At 37.8% G+C, this 20,471-nt stretch overlaps 1 protein-coding gene across 1 annotated transcript in view; it reads left to right on the top strand.

Moving 5' to 3' along the window:
* The first annotated feature begins 3,118 nt into the window (after positions 1-3,118).
* The window catches only part of TACC1 (transforming acidic coiled-coil containing protein 1), a 169,131-nt gene continuing 151,778 nt past the window's right edge, over positions 3,119-20,471 (top strand). The window contains exon 1 of the mRNA XM_072635138.1: positions 3,119-3,310. The gene's annotated coding sequence lies outside the window, so the exon portion shown is untranslated. The remainder of the gene's footprint in view (positions 3,311-20,471) is intronic.

Here is a 20,471-nt window from a genome sequence, read left to right as displayed (position 1 = left end):
ATTCTAGAACCAGAGGGCAAAATAAATATTGAAAGCATTCACTGATCACCTACTGAAAGAGATCTGAAAAGAAAAACTCCTAGGAATATCGTAGCCAAATTTCAGAATTCCCAGCTCAAGGAGAAAATGTTGCAAGCAGCCAAAAAGAAACAATTTGAATATTGTGGAAATACAATCAGGATAACACAAGATCTAGCAACTTCTACATTAAGGGATCAAAGGGCTTGGAATATGATATTCCAGAAGTCAAAGGAGCCAGGATTAAAACCAAGAATCACCTACCCAGCAAAATGGAGTATAATATTTCAGGGGGAAAAATGGTCATTCAGTGAAATAGAGGACTTTCAAGCATTCTTGATGAAAAGGCCAGAGCTGAATAGAAAATTTGACTTTCAAACACAAGAATCAAGAGAAGCATGAAAAGGTAACAGGAAAGAGAAATCATAAGGGACTTACTAAAGTTGAACTGTTTACATTCCTACATGGAAAGATAATATTTGTAACTCCTGAGACTTTTCTCAGTATTTGAGTAGTTGGAGGGATTATATACATATAGACAGGGGGCACAGGGTGAGTTAAATAGGAAGAGATGATATCTAAAAAAACAAAATTAAGGGGTGAGAGAGGAATATATTGGGAGGAGAAAGGGAGAAATGGAATGGGGCAAATTATCTCTTGTAAAAGAGGCAAATAAAAGCGTTTTCAAGGGAGGGGAAAAGGGGGGAGGTAAGAGGGGAAAAGTGAAGCTTACTTTCATCACATTTGGCTTAAAGACAGAATAATATTCACACTTAATTTGGTATGAAAATCTATCTTACACTATAGGAAAGTAGGGGAGAAGGGGATAAGTGGGGTGTGTGGGAGGGTGGGCAAATGGGAGAAGGGGGTAATTAGAAGTAAACACTTTTGAGGAGGAACAAGATCAAAAAAGTGAATAGGATAAATGGGGCGCAGGTTAGGATGGAGGGAAATACAGCTAGTCTTTCACAATATGACTTTTATGGAAGTCTTTTGCATAACTACATATGTATAACCTATATTTAATTGCTTGCCTTTTCGGTGGGGATAGATAGGAAGGGAGAGAAGTTGGAACTCAAAGTTTTAAAAATGAATGTTAAAAATTGTTTTTACGTGCAACTGTGAAATAAGAAATACAGATAATGGGGTATAGAAATCTACCTTGCCCTACAAGAAAATAGAGGAGATGTGGATAAGGGAAGGGAGGGGTGTGATAGAAAGGAGGGCAGATTGGGCAAAGGGGTAATTAGAATGATTACTGTTTGGGGGTGGGGAGGGGAGAGAAGGGGAAAAAAATTGGAACTTAAAATCTTGTGGAAATGAATGTTGGAAACTGAAAATAAATAAATTTTTAAAAATTAAAAAAAAAGAATGGACAGGACTACTGCTTAGAACAAATAAACTCATTATAATGTGTGACAAACAATAGGTAAGGTTGCTGAAAAGAAAAACGTATCATAGTGGCCAAGAGTACACATGTGAGGCTGATATTGAGCTGAACTTCTCCTGTTTAATGGTAGAGCCCTTCATTCTGTCTGGTGTGGCCAAGTAGGGGCCACTACGTGAGACCCTGGGACATGGTTAAAAGTACGTACACAATGTAGTAGATAGAGCCTGGAGACAAGGAGACCTGAGCTGCCTCAGACACTTATTAGCTATATGACCCTGAACAAGTCATTTGGCTTGTTTGTCTAAGTTTTCTCTGCTGTAACATGAGGATAAAAATAGCACCTGCTTCTCAAGGTTAATGTCAGGATCAAATGAGATAGTATTAGTAAACAGCTTAGCATGATGCAAGGCACATAGTAGGTGCTTAAATGCTTGTTTCTTCTTTCCTCCTTTCTTCCTCCCTTCCTTCCTCCTTTCCTTCCTTTTTCCCTTCCTTCCTCCTTTCCTTCTTTTCTTCTTTCCTTCCTTCCTTCCTTCCTCCTTTCCTTCCTTCCTTTCTTCCTTCCTTCCTTCCTTCCTTCCTTCCTTCCTTCCTTCCTTCCTTCCTTCCTTCCTTCCTCTGTAACCCTTAAAGCCACAACTACTGGATTGAGAGCCCACGGTCAAAAAAATGGAAAATATCATGGCTAGTGCTTCAAATAATCCAAGCTATTCTCTGCCACATCATTATCATTATAGTTAGATTATATATAGTGCTTCAAGGTTTACAGAAATTGAAATAATAAGCATTATTTAATTTGATCCTCACAACAACCTTGTCTGGTAGGTACCATTATTGTTTCCATTTTACAGACAAGGAAACAAGCATATCCAGGGGCACACAAGTAGTAAGTGTGTAAGACATCATTAGAACTCAGGTCTTCATGACTCCAAGTCCTGTACTCTACCCACTCAAACACCTAGCTGCCTCCTTTTTAAAAGAAAGTTTCTCCTGATGATTCAATATGGTAGCAAATCATGGAAGACCACAAAATCAAGAGATTAGAAATGTCAGCTGACCTCCTGACTCCAGGTGCAGCACTCTGCTCACTGCACTACCTGATTTCCATGACATTAAAAGAACCGGAAGTGGCTCTTCTATAGGGGATTTATGGAAAGGCATGGATGAGAAGAGCTATGAAGGAATAGCCATCTACTTTAGTATCTCTACTGCTAAGATCATGGATCTATCAAAGTAAGTTGGATCTTTCACCAGCATTAATATCCTTCCATGGGGGATAAAGAGAAATAAATATAACAAGATAAACATGGTATGTTTTGTTGCTGTCACCAAAGTTCAGGGGAAAACATTTCCTCAAAAATGTCCTAAGCACTAAATTGGCCCATAGATGATTTTTAAAAAACTGAACTTTGTAATAGGAGAAATTCTCTCCCAGTGAGTGAGGGCTCCTGAGCCAAGTTTAGGCAGAGGGAAAATTTTTATAGAATGTCAGGAATGAAGGGAGGGAAAAGCAGGGAAGGGGGAAAGTTGAATGAAGAATGGGGGAGGGCGAATGAAGCATCAGAATCCAGATTGCTTTAAATGGCCAAGTCAAAGTTGATGAGAAGTCAGGAACTGCCCCTCTGCAGAGAGGCCACTGAGCTCTCCCTTCCTGTCTGGCCTCTAAAAGCACAAGCCAAATATTACAAAACATCCTTTTCCCTCTAGCCAAGAATTCAGCTCTGGAGACCAGCCCCTTCACTGTCACTCCCTACTCCTTCCTCTGGACACCTCCTCACAATCACTGGGCAGAGAGTCTCCCTGCTTCCCCAGGAGCAATGAATCTGATGTAGCAGGTAGCACGAGGGGGAGAGACAACCATCCTCCACACCCCCACAGCCCAGGAAAGCTGCAATCTCTGAGGTAAGAAATCAATTGGAGAGCAGAACTGGAAAATTCTTGCTGGCACTGACTTTCTGAGAACCAGCAATATACTAGGCAGACACTGTCACTAGAAGCCTTTTAAACACTGGGTTGTGGGTGTATTCACTGATAAGGGAGGGGTGCAGGGAGTGAGATAGAATCTGGGTTGTGTTAAAACTTAGTCCAGGATTCTTTTTTTCTCTTTTTAATTTTTCTTCTTTCAACTTAACTCTAATGCTTCAGTCTCTGGGAGTACAAATTTTGTTTAGGAATTGGTGTGGGAAGTGTTTACTGAAGAATTCCGGGAAACAGATGTTGTCAAGGAGAATGGGATTTTCTGATTGCCTGAAATGTCAAGTGGCATTTGTAAATACTGTAAACTCTGTTCAGGGAAAAGGAACTCGGGTGGTTTACTGGAGCCAGAGCACTGGGCTAGGGTTCAGAAGACCTGAATTTGAGTCACAGTGATGACATTAACCAAGTTTGTGATGTTGGGCAATCCAGAGGTCCTTTGTTGAGACTCGGTGGTTTCATCTGTGAAATGGAAGACACGATTTATGCAATGGAGAATTGGAGGACCTGGAAAATAGAGGACCTGGTCCTAGTCTTGATTCTCACACTGTCTACATAAACTTTTTGAAATTATTCATCCCTTCTGGGTTTCTATTTCTCTATCAGGATAATGCAAAGTTTGAACTAAATGATTCCTTCTAGCTCTGACTTCCTAACAATAACTTCTGAGATGACCAAGAGAAAAGGGGCTGGAAGCTCTGAGAAACTCCAGCAGTCTGAAAGGGAACTGACTGTGTCTTTGATGCATCATCCAACATATAGCTAAAACAATTGCAAAAACATTTTACACTAATTTTATCTCATTTGATCCTCACAAAAACTAATGTATATACAATTATTTTTCTCATTTTACAAGTAAGGAAACTGAGGCTCAGAATGTGACTTGCCCAGGGTCCCGTAGCTAAGTAAGTGTCTTGGCAAGATTCAAACACAGGTTTCCTTGATCCAAGCCCAGAATTCTATCGCTACCTACTTCACATATGACTATGTTACTTACCCAGCGTCACTGGAAAAGGGGGCTTTGTATGTCCCCCCACCCCCGACAGTGTTAGACTGTGTTGTAGTGAACAGCTTGGGATCACTAAAAATGTTTCCTATGATATTATCCATTCTCTTGGATGTTAGCCTTTAACTTACTAGTGGTCATCACCCAAGGGTTACAGAGTAATATGGTAACTTAGTAACGACACACTTCATTCCCCTCTTGGCCACAGCACCAGACAAAGAGAGCTGCTCTGCTACAAACTATAAAGGAGAGAAAGCCAGTCCCAAAGTCAGAAAGACCTGGTTTTAAGTCCAGCTTCTGACATAGTCAAGTCATTTAATCTCTCAAGACTCCAAATAGCTATTTAAAACTGTAACTTGCTGCATGGGTAGAAATTTCCTCACTAGTTCTTAACGCTAATTAAATAATAGGTCCAGATGTGGGGCAGGGGTGGAGGGCAGGGAGAGAGAAGACAAGGATGAATCTGTACTGAGACATCCATACTTGTACTCAGTGCCTTTTAGAACCAAGGACTTGCATTTGTGACACAGAAGTCTAGGGTGAAGGATGCTGTGTGTGAGCGTGAGAAAAGGCAAGACCAAGTGACCCACAGCAAGAATGACTCCATGGCCTTAGTTTCATCAGCACTGGACTTTAAACAATGGAATGGAATTGCTTCATAACACAAAGACTCCCACCAAAATGAAGTGGAGATTAGCAGAGCCCCTGCACAAGGGTAAATTTACGCAGATTCCTGAAGCATTCCACACCGCGCATCCCATTTCTCTGAGCTCCTAGAACGCTTTGTATTTGCATAGGATCATAGGACTTAGAACTGGAAGAGACTTTTAGAGATCAGCTAATCAAAACCCCCTCCTTTTACAAAAGAGAAAAAATTAGGCCTAGACAAAGGAAATGACTTGTCCAAGGTTACGTAGCTGGTAATGTCAGAAACAGGATCACAGAATCATAGATTTAGAGCAAGTAGTGACCTCGGATGTCATCACTTCTAACTCCTTCATCTGTAGATGAGGACACTGAAGTCCAGAAAGGTTGTGACTTGCTCAAGATTTGGAACTCAAATTTTTTAAAACCATGTAATTCTCATGTAATTGGGTAAAATAAAATATTGTTCTATTTAAAAAATGGATCACAGGCAGGAAAAAGCAGAATCAAAATTCACACCCCGATCCTTTAATTCAGAGCTTTCCCCCTTGTTATATGTTGCTTGTCTCATTTGGCATTTAAATCTAGCATCGCTAGCATAAATGGTTGTGGTAGAATGAGAAGAGAGGTGAACTTGAAGCTATGAGAATGGGTTTGAGCTGTGGACCCTCCATGTGTTAGCTGCTTGATCTCAAGGGAGTCTGTGGGCCTCAGTTTCCTTATCTCTAAAATGTAGATAATATTACTTGTATTGAGTACTTCTCTGGAGCTGAGGCTTGCATCAGTCTTGCTGTGGTTCCTCTGTCATGTTCACACACAGCATCCTTCACCCCAGACTTCTGTGTCACAAATGCAAGTCCTTGGTTCTAAGAGGCACTGAGCACAAGTACGGATGTCTCAGTACAGATTTATCCTTGTCTTCTCTCTCTCTGTCCTCCACCCCCACCCCACATCTGGACCTATATTGTGGAAATGTTGTGGAAAAGAGAGTCAAAAAACCCACATAAATGAATAGCTTTTCTGTATATTACTAATAAAACCCAAGGGAAACAGAGAAATTCCATTCAAAATAACTACAAAATGCCTAAAATATTTGGGTGTTAACCTACCAAGACACGTTATACTTATATTAATACAACTACAAAACACTTTATTAAAAAAGAGGAGGAGGAAGAATTTGGAAAGACATTCAGTGCTCATGCCTGGGCTGTACCAATACAATAAAAATGATGAGACTACATGAATTAATTTATAGATTTAGTACTACCAAGAGGTTATTTCACAGCATTAGGCAAAATAATAACAACATTTATTTAAAGTAACAAGAAGTCTAGGATATTCAGGGAAATAATGAAAAGCAATAGTAATGAAGTTTGGATAATAGAACCAGATTTACCTATATTATGAAACAGTGATCACCAAAATGATTTCCTACTTGTTTGAAAACGGAAACACAGATCAATGAAACAGACTAGGAAAAAAAACCAGAAGTGGAAGCAATTACAATATTCTATTGCTTGATAAACCCAAGGAAACAAACTAGTAGGGGAAGGAATCCCAATTCAGTAAGTATAGATGGGAAAACTAGAAAACAGTTTGGTGGAAATTAGGTCTAGTCCCACATTTTGCGCTCTGTAGCACAATCAACTCCAAATGGATAAATGACCTTAATATAAAAGATCACATTATGTAAAGAGTTGGAAGAGAAGGGAAAGAGGTGCCTTTCTGATCTTTGGTTAGGGAAAAGGTTCTTTTTTCCTTCTTTAGTTTTTAAACATATTTATTTAAAGTTTTGAGTTTTAAATTCTATCCCCTCTTCTTTCCCTCTCCTTCCAGCTCCCTGAGATAGTAAGCAATCAGATATAGATTATGCATATGTAATTATGTAAAACATTTCCATATTAGTCATTTTGTACAAGAAGACTTGAATAAAAGAAAAAAATGAAAAAAAGTTTAAAATAATATGCTTCAGTCTGTATTCAAACAATATCAGTTCTTGCTCTGGAGATTGATAGTATGCTTCATCATTAGTCCTTTGGGATTGATTGTGTCATATCATTGTATTGCTGACAATAGCTAACTCATTTACAATTCTTCGTCAAACAATATTGCTGTTACTGTGTATAGTGTTCTCTTGGTTCTAGTCACTTCATCATGTATTAGTTCATGTAAGTCTTTCCAGGTTTTTTGAAATCATTCAGCTTGTCATTTGTTTTAGTACATAATATTCCATTACCATGTGCCACAACTTGTTAGCCATTCTCCACTTGATGGACGTGCCCTCCAATTTCTAATTCTTAGCCACCACAAAAAGAGCTGTTATAGACATTTTTGTACAAATAAATCCTTTTCCCTTTTTCTGCATGTCTTTGGGATATAGACCTAGCAGTGGTATTGCTGGTTCAAAGGGTATCTACAGTTTTATAGCCCTTTGGGCATAGTTTCAAATTGCTCTCCAGAATGGTGGGATCAGTTCACAACTCCATCAGTAGTACATTTGTGTCCCAATTTTCTCACATCCTCTCCAACATCCAACATTTCACTTTTTTGTTATATTATCCAATCTGATAGGTGTGAGGTGGTACCTCTGAGTTGTTTTAATTTGCATTTCTCTAATCAGTAGTGATTTAGGGCATTTTTTTCATGTAACTTTAGATAGCTTTGATTTTTTTTTTCTGAAAACTTCTTGTTCATATCCTTTGACCATTTATCAATTGGGGAATGATGTGTTTTTATAAATTTGACTCTGTTCTCTATATATTTAAGAAATTAGGCCTCTATCAGAGATACTTGTTGCAAAGTTTTTTTTTTCAAATTTTCTGTTTTCTGTATAATTTTGGTTGCATTGATTTTGTTTTACATTTGGTAATGCTCTCAATATCTTCTTTGGTCCTAAATTCTTCCCTTGTCTCCAAATCTAAGAGGAGAGTTCTTAACCAAGCAAGGGAGAGAAGTGAACATAAAAGGCAAAACTGGGACAATTTCACTTTTGTCTTTGTATCTTCAATGTTGAATACAGAGCCAGGCACTTAGTAGGTGCTGGTTGATTGTTTGTTGATTGACGATTGTTGATTGATAGTAGGTTATTGGTTGATTGACAAAAGAGATCATTTGAATGACATAAAATGAAAGGTTTTATGCATGCAAAGAAGAGAAGCAAAGAAGAGATAGAACCACTGCTTAAGGTGGATAGAACAGCACTTTGCATAGTGCCTGGCACATTGTAGATACTTAATAAATGTTTATTGATTGGTTGATTGGTAATTCTCATTGAGGAGAAGGCAGACTTGCTCAGCTTTTATATTATTTCTGTTTCTCTTCCTAGGAAAATAATCTCTGCACTGAAAAGTCCAGATCAAAAATGGCTAATAGGAAGTTGGAATCCAAGATAAATTAGGATATAATGAGAGCACTCAGCCACTCATGATAATAATAGCTCAGTTTTATAAGGCTAAGTTTGCAAAACTCTTTGTATTAATTATCTCTTTTGATGAGTTTAAACCACCTGGCCAGAATTGGTGGGTTCAACTACTGAGCCACTGAAAGTAATCTTTGAGGAAATATGGAGAATGGGGGAAGTGCTTCAGGATTCAAGGACAGGTATTTGTCCTTACTTACAAAAGAAGAGAATAAAATATATGGTCTGGCAGCTGTGAGCCAGTGAGTCTTACTTAAATTCCTGATGAAATTCTGGCATTAAAGGGATACTGAGTTACCTTCTAGAAAAACAAGTAATGATCATGAAGAGCCACCATGAAGGGGAAAAAAAGAGAAAGTGAAAAAGGAAAGAAGGAAGGAAGAAAATAAGGGAGAAAAGAAAGGAAGAAGGAAGGAAATAGCTAGCAAGATTTTATTAAGATCAGTTCAGGAAAGACTAACTTCTTTTCCTTTTCTGACAATGTTACTAGACCACTAAATAAAGGTAATATAAAGTATATTTATAAAGTATAAAGATATACTTTACCTAGATCTTATCAGAGCTATTTTTAAGGACATGATGGAGCAATGTGGGCTAGATGATAGTAACGTTAGGTGTATATAGAACTGGACTCCACGTAAACTTTGATAGAAGTCTCCAGGGGAAGGTTCCAGGGAGTCTATCCTTGGCTCTGTTCTAGTTAACATTTTTGTTGATGACTTATAAAAGCTTATATTGTATGTTTATAAAATTTTCAGATGACATAAAGTTAGCAGATGTGCCCAAGGCATAGGATGACAGAATCAGTATTTTAAATATCTTAGTAAGCTAATAGAACACACACACACACACACACATATACACACACACACACATACACACATACACACACACCTCGAAGGCTACTTCTCCAACTCATGGTCACACTTGCAGATTGAGTCTACAGAGTTGCAACTGCTATTTTGGTAACCCTGTGGGTGACTGGGGCAGCTAGGTGGTATAGTGAATAGATCACTGGGCTTGGAATCAGGAAGACTCATCTTCATGAGTTCAAAACTGACCTCAGACATTTCCTAGCTGTGTGACCCTGGGCAAGTCACTTAACCATGGTTACTTCAGTTCTTAATCTGTAAAATGATCTGGAGAAAGAAATGGCAAACTCCTCCAGTATCTCTACTAAGAAAATCCCAAAATTAGGGCTGTGAAGAGTTGGACATGACTGAACAACTGTGGGTGGCTACTTTTACCACTATGATAAGCCTCCATTGGTGTGTTTCCCATTAATTACCAGCCAGGAGACTTAATTATCTTTTACCAAAGGCATTTATTAAGATAGCATGGTAACAACAGTTGATGCCAAATTATCCCCCTAACCCCGCCCCTCAAAAAAACCCTAATTCTCCAATAAATACATAGAATCTATGAGAAGAGTCATTGTTGTTTGTTTTTCATTCTCATAGAGGATCATGGCACCAGGAAGGTGCTGTCTGTCATAAATTGCAAGTGAATTGGATTTAAGTGACAGAGGGCTGTGCAGTTACCAGCCTCTCTTTCTCTTCCAGAGCCATCTGGGTCTAGTGACCAGATACAGATCAGGACAACTGGAGATGGCCCCACATGCAGTGGGAACACGAGAAGAGTAGGTTCAAACTTAAAGTACAATGATAGTACTTGGCAAACATGTAGACGTGACAAAGGGTAACTCACAACTCTGTAATGCATCCTCTAGAAATTCTTTCTCTCTTTGTAAAGTCCTCATGTAGCTCCCCTTAGGTACAATATTTCTGCTAGGTGGGCCATTCAGCTGGGCCCCTAGACGCACTCCCTATCTTGAGCCCCTCACCAGCTCTCTTCTCTGTTTCTAGGGAGGTCATACTCCTTGAAACTGCCAACTATATTGAATTATTATCTTTCTGTATCCAGGTCTGTCCTCCCATGCTTGTTTCTACTCCTGGTTGAATTCTTTTTCTCCTACTGGTCCAGCACATTCTATAAAAAGGCATATGGGCATTAGGGGGAGTTTCGGGTAGGGAAACCTAGACTCAGAGAAATTAGGTGGTTTTCCCATAAAAATAAAGTTAGCATGGAGTGGTCTGCAGGTCACTGTGTTCAACTTCATATTTAGCCTAAGTATCTGACTTGTTGACCTCCTATGCCAATGAATACCATCATAGGCTTTCATCTGTTCTCAGAGTGGTCCATCTCAGAGTGATAATGCCCTTGGACTTGAGGAAACTGTCCTTAAGTAGTGGAATAAGAAAGGGGGAAAGGGCCAAATGAGTACCTGAGTACTGGTACTCAGGTGTATCCTTAGCACAAAAGGGAAAGTAGTGCACATAGGCAAAAGGCAAAAAGAGGGGTCATTTTTAGCCCTAGCATCTCTGCAAAGGGCAAAATATTCAACCAAAATATTAAAGAGATCAAGCAATACAGGCAGTGTGAGTATATGGGACCAGCCCCTCATGGTACAGTGAAAGTCAGTTATGAATGAAGGAAGGAAACCGGTAGAGTTTTGGTTTGCAGGATCACAGAATTTAGAGCTAAATGACACCTCAGAGATCATCTTCTTTAACCCTCTCATTTACAGAGTAAGAAATTTAGGCCACAGAAACGAAGCAACTTACCAGTATCACACAGATAGCAAGTGACAAGAGTCAGGATTCAAAGCCCAATTCTAAATCCAGTGGTGGTTCGGTGCCCCTAAGGTCAGTCTTTCTCTTTGTGTGGCTACAGGTGTAGCTTCCCTCAAGAGAAGATGACTAAGAGTAGGCAGTGTCTGTGTTTGCCCTTAGGTGTTTTGTCTGTCCATGGGCTGAGTTCTATTGGTACCCTTCCCCAGAGACCCAGAACAGGCAACATTACTTCAGAGGTGTTGAAAATGATCCTTCTGGTTCAGCATATGCAACATACCTGTTAAATACACACTGTGTCAAAGACATGTCTTTAGGCTAAGGAACACAACTGGGCCATGCACTGGACAAATAGCATGGGGTCTTGGAAAGAATTCTAGACTTCAAGTCAGGCAGATGTGGGTTTAAATTCTGTCTCCAACTGACATATTTACTAGCTCCACGACCATGGGCAAGTCACATAAGCTCTCTAAGCTACAATTTCTTTAGTTTACAGATATATAAAGTGTGAGGGCTAATACTTGTAGCATCCACATCATAGGACGATCGTGAGGATCAAATCATATACAGAGCTAGGCAAACTTAAAATCCCTATATAAATATGAGCTATTCTTATTATTACAATGTAACACAGTATTTGGTACAGAATTGGTGCTTAATAAACACCTTTTGATTGACTAATTATTTAACCTCTTTGAGCCTCATTTTCCTCATCTACAAAACAGGGTTGATAATATTTGCTCTACCAACTTGGTCAACTAGGTAGATTCCTGGGATCAGGAAAACTTGAGTTCAAATCCAGCCTCAAACACTTACCAGTTGTGTGATCCTTGACAAATCACTCAGTTTATCATCTATGAAACAGGAATAATGATACCACTTATCACCCAAGTTTGTTGTGAGGATCAAATATATATATATATGTATATATATATATATATATATATGTGTGTGTGTGTGTGTGTGTGTGTGTGTGTGTGTGTGTGTGTATTTGGTCCTATTTATTTAGGATTATAAATATTTATAAAGCACTGAAAATCTTTAAGTGATATATAAATACTACTAGTAGTAATAATATCAACTTTACAAAGTTTCTATGGATGAAGGTACTTTGTAAACCTCAAAGCACTATAGAAATGTGAGGCATTATTATCATTATTAGGTCCTATCTGAATTACTCCAGACTAGTAGGGACTCAGCATGACCTATACACCACTAAACAGAGACCCTTGTGAGTTAGGGGTAGAGCCAACATATCCCATTTCTGAATAAGACTTCCCTGAATCTGTCTTTAATCTTAAACTGCATGGTAAACAAGCTCCCCTAAAATAATTATAGTACCCCTGTTTGTTAGCGATAAACAGAAATTTTAATGTAATTGTAGTTGCTCCCATATTTGGCTAACAGATAACCAGCCCTGGGATGGGTGGGGAAAAAAAGAACAATACAAACTGGAGAGTTCCAAGTTCAGAAGCCAAAACCTTTTTAAAAACAATGAGAATTAAATTCAATGCAATAAAAAAAAATCGAATAAGGACCTGTTGCCATGGTCTGTCTTGAAGATTACCACCACTAGACAAATTGCGTTTTAAAGGGTCAATTATACAGCTCTGTGGCAAACACTAAGGAACTCATCATCACCACTTGAATCTCAAATGGAATGTACTTTCTGATCAAGCAGTACAAGATCCAACAATGGACCGCACACGACACTGAGGGAAACTTATACATGCCATGTGAGCTTCTGACTAACTACCCTGTATATAGCCTTCTAGGCTATCTATATACAGTAGGAGAGAATGTGCTGGACAGGTCAAGTCAGGAAGATCTAAACTCAAATCCTGCCTCAGACACCTGCTAGGTATGTGACTCTAGTCAAGTCATTTTAACTTCTCTCTGCCTCAGTTTCCTCAATTATAGAATGGAGATAATATTAGCATCTGTCTCCCAGGGTTGTTGTGAAGACCAAATGAGATAAAATTTGTAAAATGCTTTGAAATTCTTTAAGTGTTATATAAATGTTAGTGATTCCCTGCCCCCTTCCTGATTTTCATATAAAATACCCACAGGGAGCAGAGGAGTGAAAACACAAACCAACTATGATACAGATGAGCTCCTGGCAAATTTCTCAGAACCTACTAACCATCCGCTTACACACATTTACCCATTAACTCCATAGAGGTCAGGTTGTTCTGACCAAGGTACACTAGCCCTGAAAGCCGCACAGAGCTGGATTAAATACAAGCTCCTGCCCTACTGAATATAGATGGAGTCCCTAATGCTCATTTCTGGTTCATAAACCCCATTCTAACACCACCACATACACTGCACTCTGTTAGATGCTAATAGAGTCCCTGCCCTGGGGGAACTTAACAGTGTAGCAGAAGGGAGGACATGTACACAAATTGCTATAATATAAGATAGAAAGTAGCAAAATGGAGACCAGAGATTTCTAAGGAGGAAGAGATTATCTTAAACTAAGATCAGGAGAAAAATCATGAAGGAGGTGACATCAATGAATTTAATTGACAGGAGAAGAAAAAGAGCTATTTGAGAAAAATGATCTAGGCTACAGTGAAACATGAGTTAGAAAGATCTATTTATGGAACTCAGGATATGAGAGACAATCAAGTTGAGAGTATGAGATAGCTACTGGGAAAGAGTTTCAACAAGTGGGAAGTGGCACTTGAAGTCCATCCATAAAGGACCTGATATTTCAAAGGACAGGGGATAAAGAGATGGTCTAGGGTCACAAAACTTGCCCATCTGCATTGTAGTGGTGAAATATGGTAGATGGTACAAACATAAAAACAAGAAAGCAAGACCTGCTTGGCCATAAAGAATCAGTCCTGAGCAGAACTAGGAGAACATTATGCACAGTACCAGCAACATTGTACAGTGATCAATCATGATACACTTAGCTCTTCTCAGTAATACGATGATCCAAGACAATTCCAAAAGACTCATGATGGAAAATGCTATCCACATCCAGAGAAAGAACTGTGGGGTCTGACTGCAGATCAAAGCTTACTATTTTGTCTTTTTTGGTTGTTTTTCTTTCTCGTGGTTTTTTCCCTTTGGTTCTTATTCTTCGTTCACAACATAACTAACGTGAAAATGTGTTTAATATTATTATACATGTATAGCCTGTATCAGATTCCATGCCATCTCGGGGAAATGGTAAGGAAGGAAGGGGGAGAAATTTGGATCTCAAAATCTTTGAAAAGTTAATATTGAAGACTAAAAATAAAATAAATTTTAAAAAATAAGCAGTCCTTGAACTCCCAATAACAAATGAACACAACTGAAAAAGAGTCAGTGTTACATAGGATGCACTGTAATTGGCTAATCCACCAAGTAGAATGATGGGGGCACCTTCATTGGTTGATAATATGTATAAAAGGTTAGTCTTTTTGTACAAAGTTGAAAAACATGGGAGGTTACTTGATCAGTCCTTACCCAACCTGACCCAACCCAACCTGATCTGACTCTGCACACCCATTTTTAATGTATTCCTGATAGTTTGGCTGAATCAAGAGCAATGGAATACTAATTTTGCTACAGTTATTGATCTGCCATAACCATGGGACTGATGGCAGGGTATCTCCTCAGGTAGAGGGGTACCTACCCCATAGTGTTTATGGAAGACTCTAAGAACCAACTGATGAATTCCAACCATTGCTGGCTGTCTCCAAATATCCAGCTGCATCAGCTCATTAGGTCCTAGTCCACTGCATTAGTCCTATGTCTGGATTACACTTGAATTATAATTAGAAAATTACAACATCTTAGATACTGGGTCCATGAACTAGGAGTCTCTGCTCTGAGGACCAGCCTCACTTAGTTCAGAGAAGCGCATCCCCATCCCATTGGCCCAAGAGTGATGAATATTTTTGACCATTGCAACTCTCAAAGACCAACTGCTAAGATGAATCTACAAAACTTCAAAGGATGAAGGTAGGTACTTTCAAAGATTTAACACATTTGTCATGTGCTTAATGACTGCCATAGTATGTAAACTCCTTGGAAACCAGAGACTTTCGTGTTTGTCTTTGTGTTTCTAGTACAGTGCATACATACAGTACATAGTACTACACATACTATATATAGTAGTATAGAATACTATGCATAGTACTATAATAATACTATATGTACCACATAGAGCATATATTATGTATACTATATGTTAAATTATAGATAATATTACACATATATAATACACACATAAAACTATACATATTTGGTGCACAATGCTATATATATATATATATATATATATACTGTATGTACATACACTATATACTATATATTATAATGTATAATACTATCCATATAATACTACACACATACATATATAGTATACAGTACTATATATATATAATATTATACATTATACATACATACAGTACATAGTATATATGTAATAAATATTTATGGAATTAAATTGAATTGAGAGGCTGCTTAGCTGGCCTAATTCAAATAGGCAGCTCTAGGCTACATCTGAAGCACAGCTTTATCATCACGTGCCCCTCCAATTTTTGCATACACCGTACATGTGGTCATGTAAGATGGCCACTGCTGGTCTGTCTTCCTAAAGGATGGGCACTGATCTCAGTTGGGAAAGATCGGAAATACTGTCAGATCTTCATTACATACCATCATAGCATACAGAGTCTAGTAATGGAAGACTCCTAAATGCCCAGGGGAACCTGGATGTGCCACTGGGACTCCTGATTGCCTGTCTCAGGGGTTTAGCAGCTAGAACCTTGAGTAACAACAAAAACGGACGTGTAAAGGAATTCTCAGCTCATGTAGCCAAGCCACCTCGAGCTTCCCAGTGCCTTAACCTAGATGTTTTCTCCTACATTCTCCCACACTACACCATGCACCTTACAGAGATGAGCAAGTTTGATATTCATATATCAACACTGAATCTAATGTGACCCGAGCTTAGATATAGGGGTGGGCTAGTAAATGTTTAACAACCAACTCCCCCCCCCCCAAAAAATATGCTCAGCACACTTTTTAAATTTACAAAATTTCCAAAATTGTCCTTTGTAATGAAGTTTTTTTAAGTTGGAAAAAATTTTGCAAAGCCAACCAAGACATCAACCAAGCCAGACGGTGTATGCAACATTCTGCACCCATACACACCCACCATTGCAAAGAAGGGAGGAAGGTACCTTTTGTCAGTTCTTTTCCGGGGCCAGGCTCCTTGGTCATCGTACTTACACAGTTATTATTTTGTTGTTGACATTTTTACTGCCATAGTCATTGTGTAAAGTGTGTTTTTAAAAGAATTTACACACTTTGCAATAAAGTACGCCTCTTCAAATTGTGAGGAATAAACTCTCTTTCATTCCCCATGAACAAATAGTACAAAAGAAGAGTGAGGATATGAACCATCACATCATAGGCTTTTCTAGTTGGAAGGAACCTGAGAGATCACATAGTCCAGTCAATACCTAAACAGGAATCCCTTCTGACAAATATACTCCATCTTTTGCTTGAGGACTTCCAGTAATGGTCTCAAAGCAGACCATTCCCCTTTCAGAGATCAGTAAGAAATTGTCCCTTGGATTGAGCTAAAATAGACTTTCTTGTTATTTTCACCCAATGGTCCTCATTCTGCCCTCTGGGGCCAAGCAGAATAAGATGAGGCAATGTGGCGTAATTTGGATTTGGAGTCAGAGGTTGCAGATTCATCCAGTTCAGCTTCGGCATGGTCTTCTGTGCCCTCACTATCCTGGATGCCCTCCTCTGGACATACTGCAGTGTGTATGTATCCATCCTAACAGGTGCTGCCACAGACTGTCACAGTACTCCAGACAGGTTTTGATCAGAATAGAGGAGAGTGAGACTTTTGGGGAATCAGTGAAAAGAGCAGATTTGGAGTCAGAGGGTCTGGTTTTGCCACTTACTGTGTAACCTTGGAAAAGTCCCTTAACCACTTTCGGCATCAATGTCCTCATCTGTAAAATAAGATCCCTTTCATGTCCAAATCTATGACTCTCTGACATCTCTCATTCTGGATGCCATATGTGCCTCTCTTGAAGTAGCCTAAATTAATTTTTTTGTGGCTGCAACACCACATTCACTGCTAATTCATTTAAAGGTAAATAAAGCTTAGGATGGCCTAAAGTATATCTCTCTCCTAGGGCCATGTACCAAAATATTGCTGATTTTTTTCCCTTAGATTGAGAATTTTCTTTTTTGTATATAAAAGAAAAAGAAAAAAAAGAAAAGAATAATCAAGTCCTTAAGAGTAAATGATTCTATTCTGACTATCTTTTTGACCAGAAACAATTTTTGGAATCTTGTTTTCCTCAAGTACCTTTTAATCTGTTCACTCAAGAAAATGGTGCATCTCTATATCCCATAGGATAATTTAGAGATGGAAAGTGCCTTAGAGATTATCTCATTCAACTTCTGTATTTTACAAAAGAGGAAATTGAGATTCAAAAGAGAAGTGATTTAACTACGATCATATAAGTGGGATTCGAATTCAAGTCCTCTGACCATAGATCTATGATATGCTGGAGTCGGCTCAGGAACAGGAGAGCCCATTGTTAAATTTTCAGTGTGAGCATTAACACCTGTGAAATTGGCAAAGCTACAAATTAGGGCTTAATTTATTTTCCAGATTTAAGAAAGTGATGGAGAAAATGTTGATAATGCAGATTAAATTTAAACTGCATACAATATTTTGGAGGCAGGGGAAGAGCTGGTTGTTAAACATTTACTAGCACCCTTGCTCCAAACCCACTGCCCTTTCCAGTAAGTACATAAGGATGAGGTGTAGGCATAATTGCCAAGCACTTGAACTTGTTTTTCATTAGCCCCAAGCTTTGCCCTTCTTTATCCTTGTTTCCCTTCAGTGATTATGTTGGCTTTAATGTTCTCTTCTGGACTGAACGTGCTGGAAAAAGTCTCTATTTTTTATAACTGAATATTTTATTCAAAATTTAACATGGACATACCAAAATTTATGAGATGCAACCAAAGTAGTGCTTAGGGGGGAATTTATATCTCTACATGCTTACATCAATAAAATAGAGAACAAGCAGATCAATGAATTGGTCACACAACTAAAAATAACTAGAAAAAGAACAAATCCCCAGTTAAACAGCAAATTGAAAATCCTGAAAAATCAAAGGAGAAGTTAATAAAATTGAAAGAGAGAAAACCATTAAACTAATAAAAAAAAAACTAGGAGCTTGTTTTATGAAAAAAATAAAATAAACCATTGGTTAACTTGATTTTTTTTGAAGATAAGAAAACCAGATTACCAGTATCAAAAATGAAAAGCTTTTCTTCACCAGCAATGAAAAGGAAATTAAAGCAATTATTAGTAGCTATTTTGCCCAATTATATGCCAATAAATCTAACACTCCAAATGAAATGGCAGAATAAATACAAAAATATAAATTGCCCAAATTAATAGAATAAGAAATAGAATATTTAAATAATTTTAGGAAAAGAAATTGAACAAGTCATAAATGAGTTCCCTAAGAAAAAATCCCTAGGACCAGATGGATTCACAAATTAATTCTACCTAACATTTAAAGAACAATTAATTCCAAATACCATATAAACAATTTGGGGAAATGGGCAAAGGAGTACTGCCAAATTTCTTTTGCAAGACAAATATCATGTTGATAATTAAACCAAGAAGACCAAAAGCAGAAAAAGAAGACTATACATTAGTTTCCCTAGTGAATACTGATGCAAAACTTTTAAATAAAATACTAGCAAGGAGATTACAGGAATATATCACAAAGATCATACACTGTGATCAGATGAGTTTTATACCAGGTGCTTCAATATTAGAAAAACTATCAGCATGGTTGACAACATCAATAACAAAAACAACAAAAATTATATGATTACCTCAATAGATGCAAGAAAGAGCTTTTGACACTCGTAGTTATTAAAACATCACTAGAAAGCATGGGAAAAATGAAGCTTTCCCTTAGATTGATAAGTAGTGTCTTTCTAAAACCATCAGCAAGCATTATCTATAATGGGGATAATTTAGAAGCCTTCCCAAAATGATCAGGGGTGAAGCAAGGATAGCCTTTGTCACCACTATCCTGTAATATTATACTAGAAATGCTAACTATAACAACAGGAGAAGAAAAAGAAATGAAAGGAATTAGACTAGGCAATAAAGTAACAAAACTATCACTCTTTGTAGATGACATGATGATATACCTAGAGAATCAACTAAAAAAACTGGTTGAAATAATTAATAAATTCATCAAAGTTGCAGGATATAAAATACACCCACACAAATATATATTACCAACAAAGCCCAACAGGAAGACATAGAAAGAAAAATTCCACTTAAAATAACTGCAGACAATGCATCTACCTGCCAAGCAAACCCAGGAACTATATGAACACAATTACAAAACACTTTTCACCCAAATAAAGTCAGATCTAAACAACTGGAGAAATATTAATTGCTCATGGGTAGACTGAGCCAATACAATACAACTGACAATTCTACCTAAATTAATTTATTTATTCAGTACCATACTAATGAAACTACCAAAAAAAGTATTTTGTAGAGCTAGAAAAATAACAACAAAATTCATCTGGAAGAACAAAAGATGAAGAATATCAAGGGAATCAATGAAAAGAAAATGTAAATGAAGGTGGCCTAGAAGTACCATATCTCAAATTGTATTGCAAAATGATAGTCATCAAAACAATCTGGTACTAAGAAAGAGAGTGGTGGATCAGTGGCATAGATTAGACACACAATATTCAGTAGTTAATGGCCGTAGTAATATAGTGTTTGATAAACACAAAGATCCAAACTTTTGGGGAAAGTACTCATTATTTGACAAAAATTGCTGGGGAAAACTGGAAATCAGTTTGGCAGAAACTAGGTATAGACCAACATCTCACACCATATACCAAGAAAAGTTCAAAATAGATATATGATTTAAATGTAAAGAGTAATATCATAAGCAAACTAGGGGAACCTAAAATATTTTACTTGTCAGATCTGTGGATAAGGGAAGAACATATGACTAAACAAGAAATAGAAAGCATTATGGGATACTAAATGAATAACTTTAATTACGTTAAATTAAAAAGGTTTTGCACAAACAAAACCAATGCAGATAGAAGAAGAGCAGAAAACTGGAAAAAAAATACAGTAAGTTCTTTGATAAAGGTCTCATTTCTCAAATATATGGAGAATTGAGTCAAATGTATAAGAATACAAGTCATTCTCCAACTGATAGATGTTCAAAAGACATGAACAGGCAGTTTTCAGAAGAAGAAAGCAAAGCTATGTATGGTCAGGACAAAAGTGCTCTAAAGAACTGCAAATTAAAATGACTGTGGTATCACCTCATAGCCATCAGGTTAATATGA

Source organism: Notamacropus eugenii, chromosome 1 (assembly GCF_028372415.1).
Source record: "Notamacropus eugenii isolate mMacEug1 chromosome 1, mMacEug1.pri_v2, whole genome shotgun sequence".
Taxonomy (NCBI): Eukaryota; Metazoa; Chordata; class Mammalia; order Diprotodontia; family Macropodidae; genus Notamacropus; species Notamacropus eugenii.
This window is presented reverse-complemented; position numbering and strand designations above follow the sequence as displayed.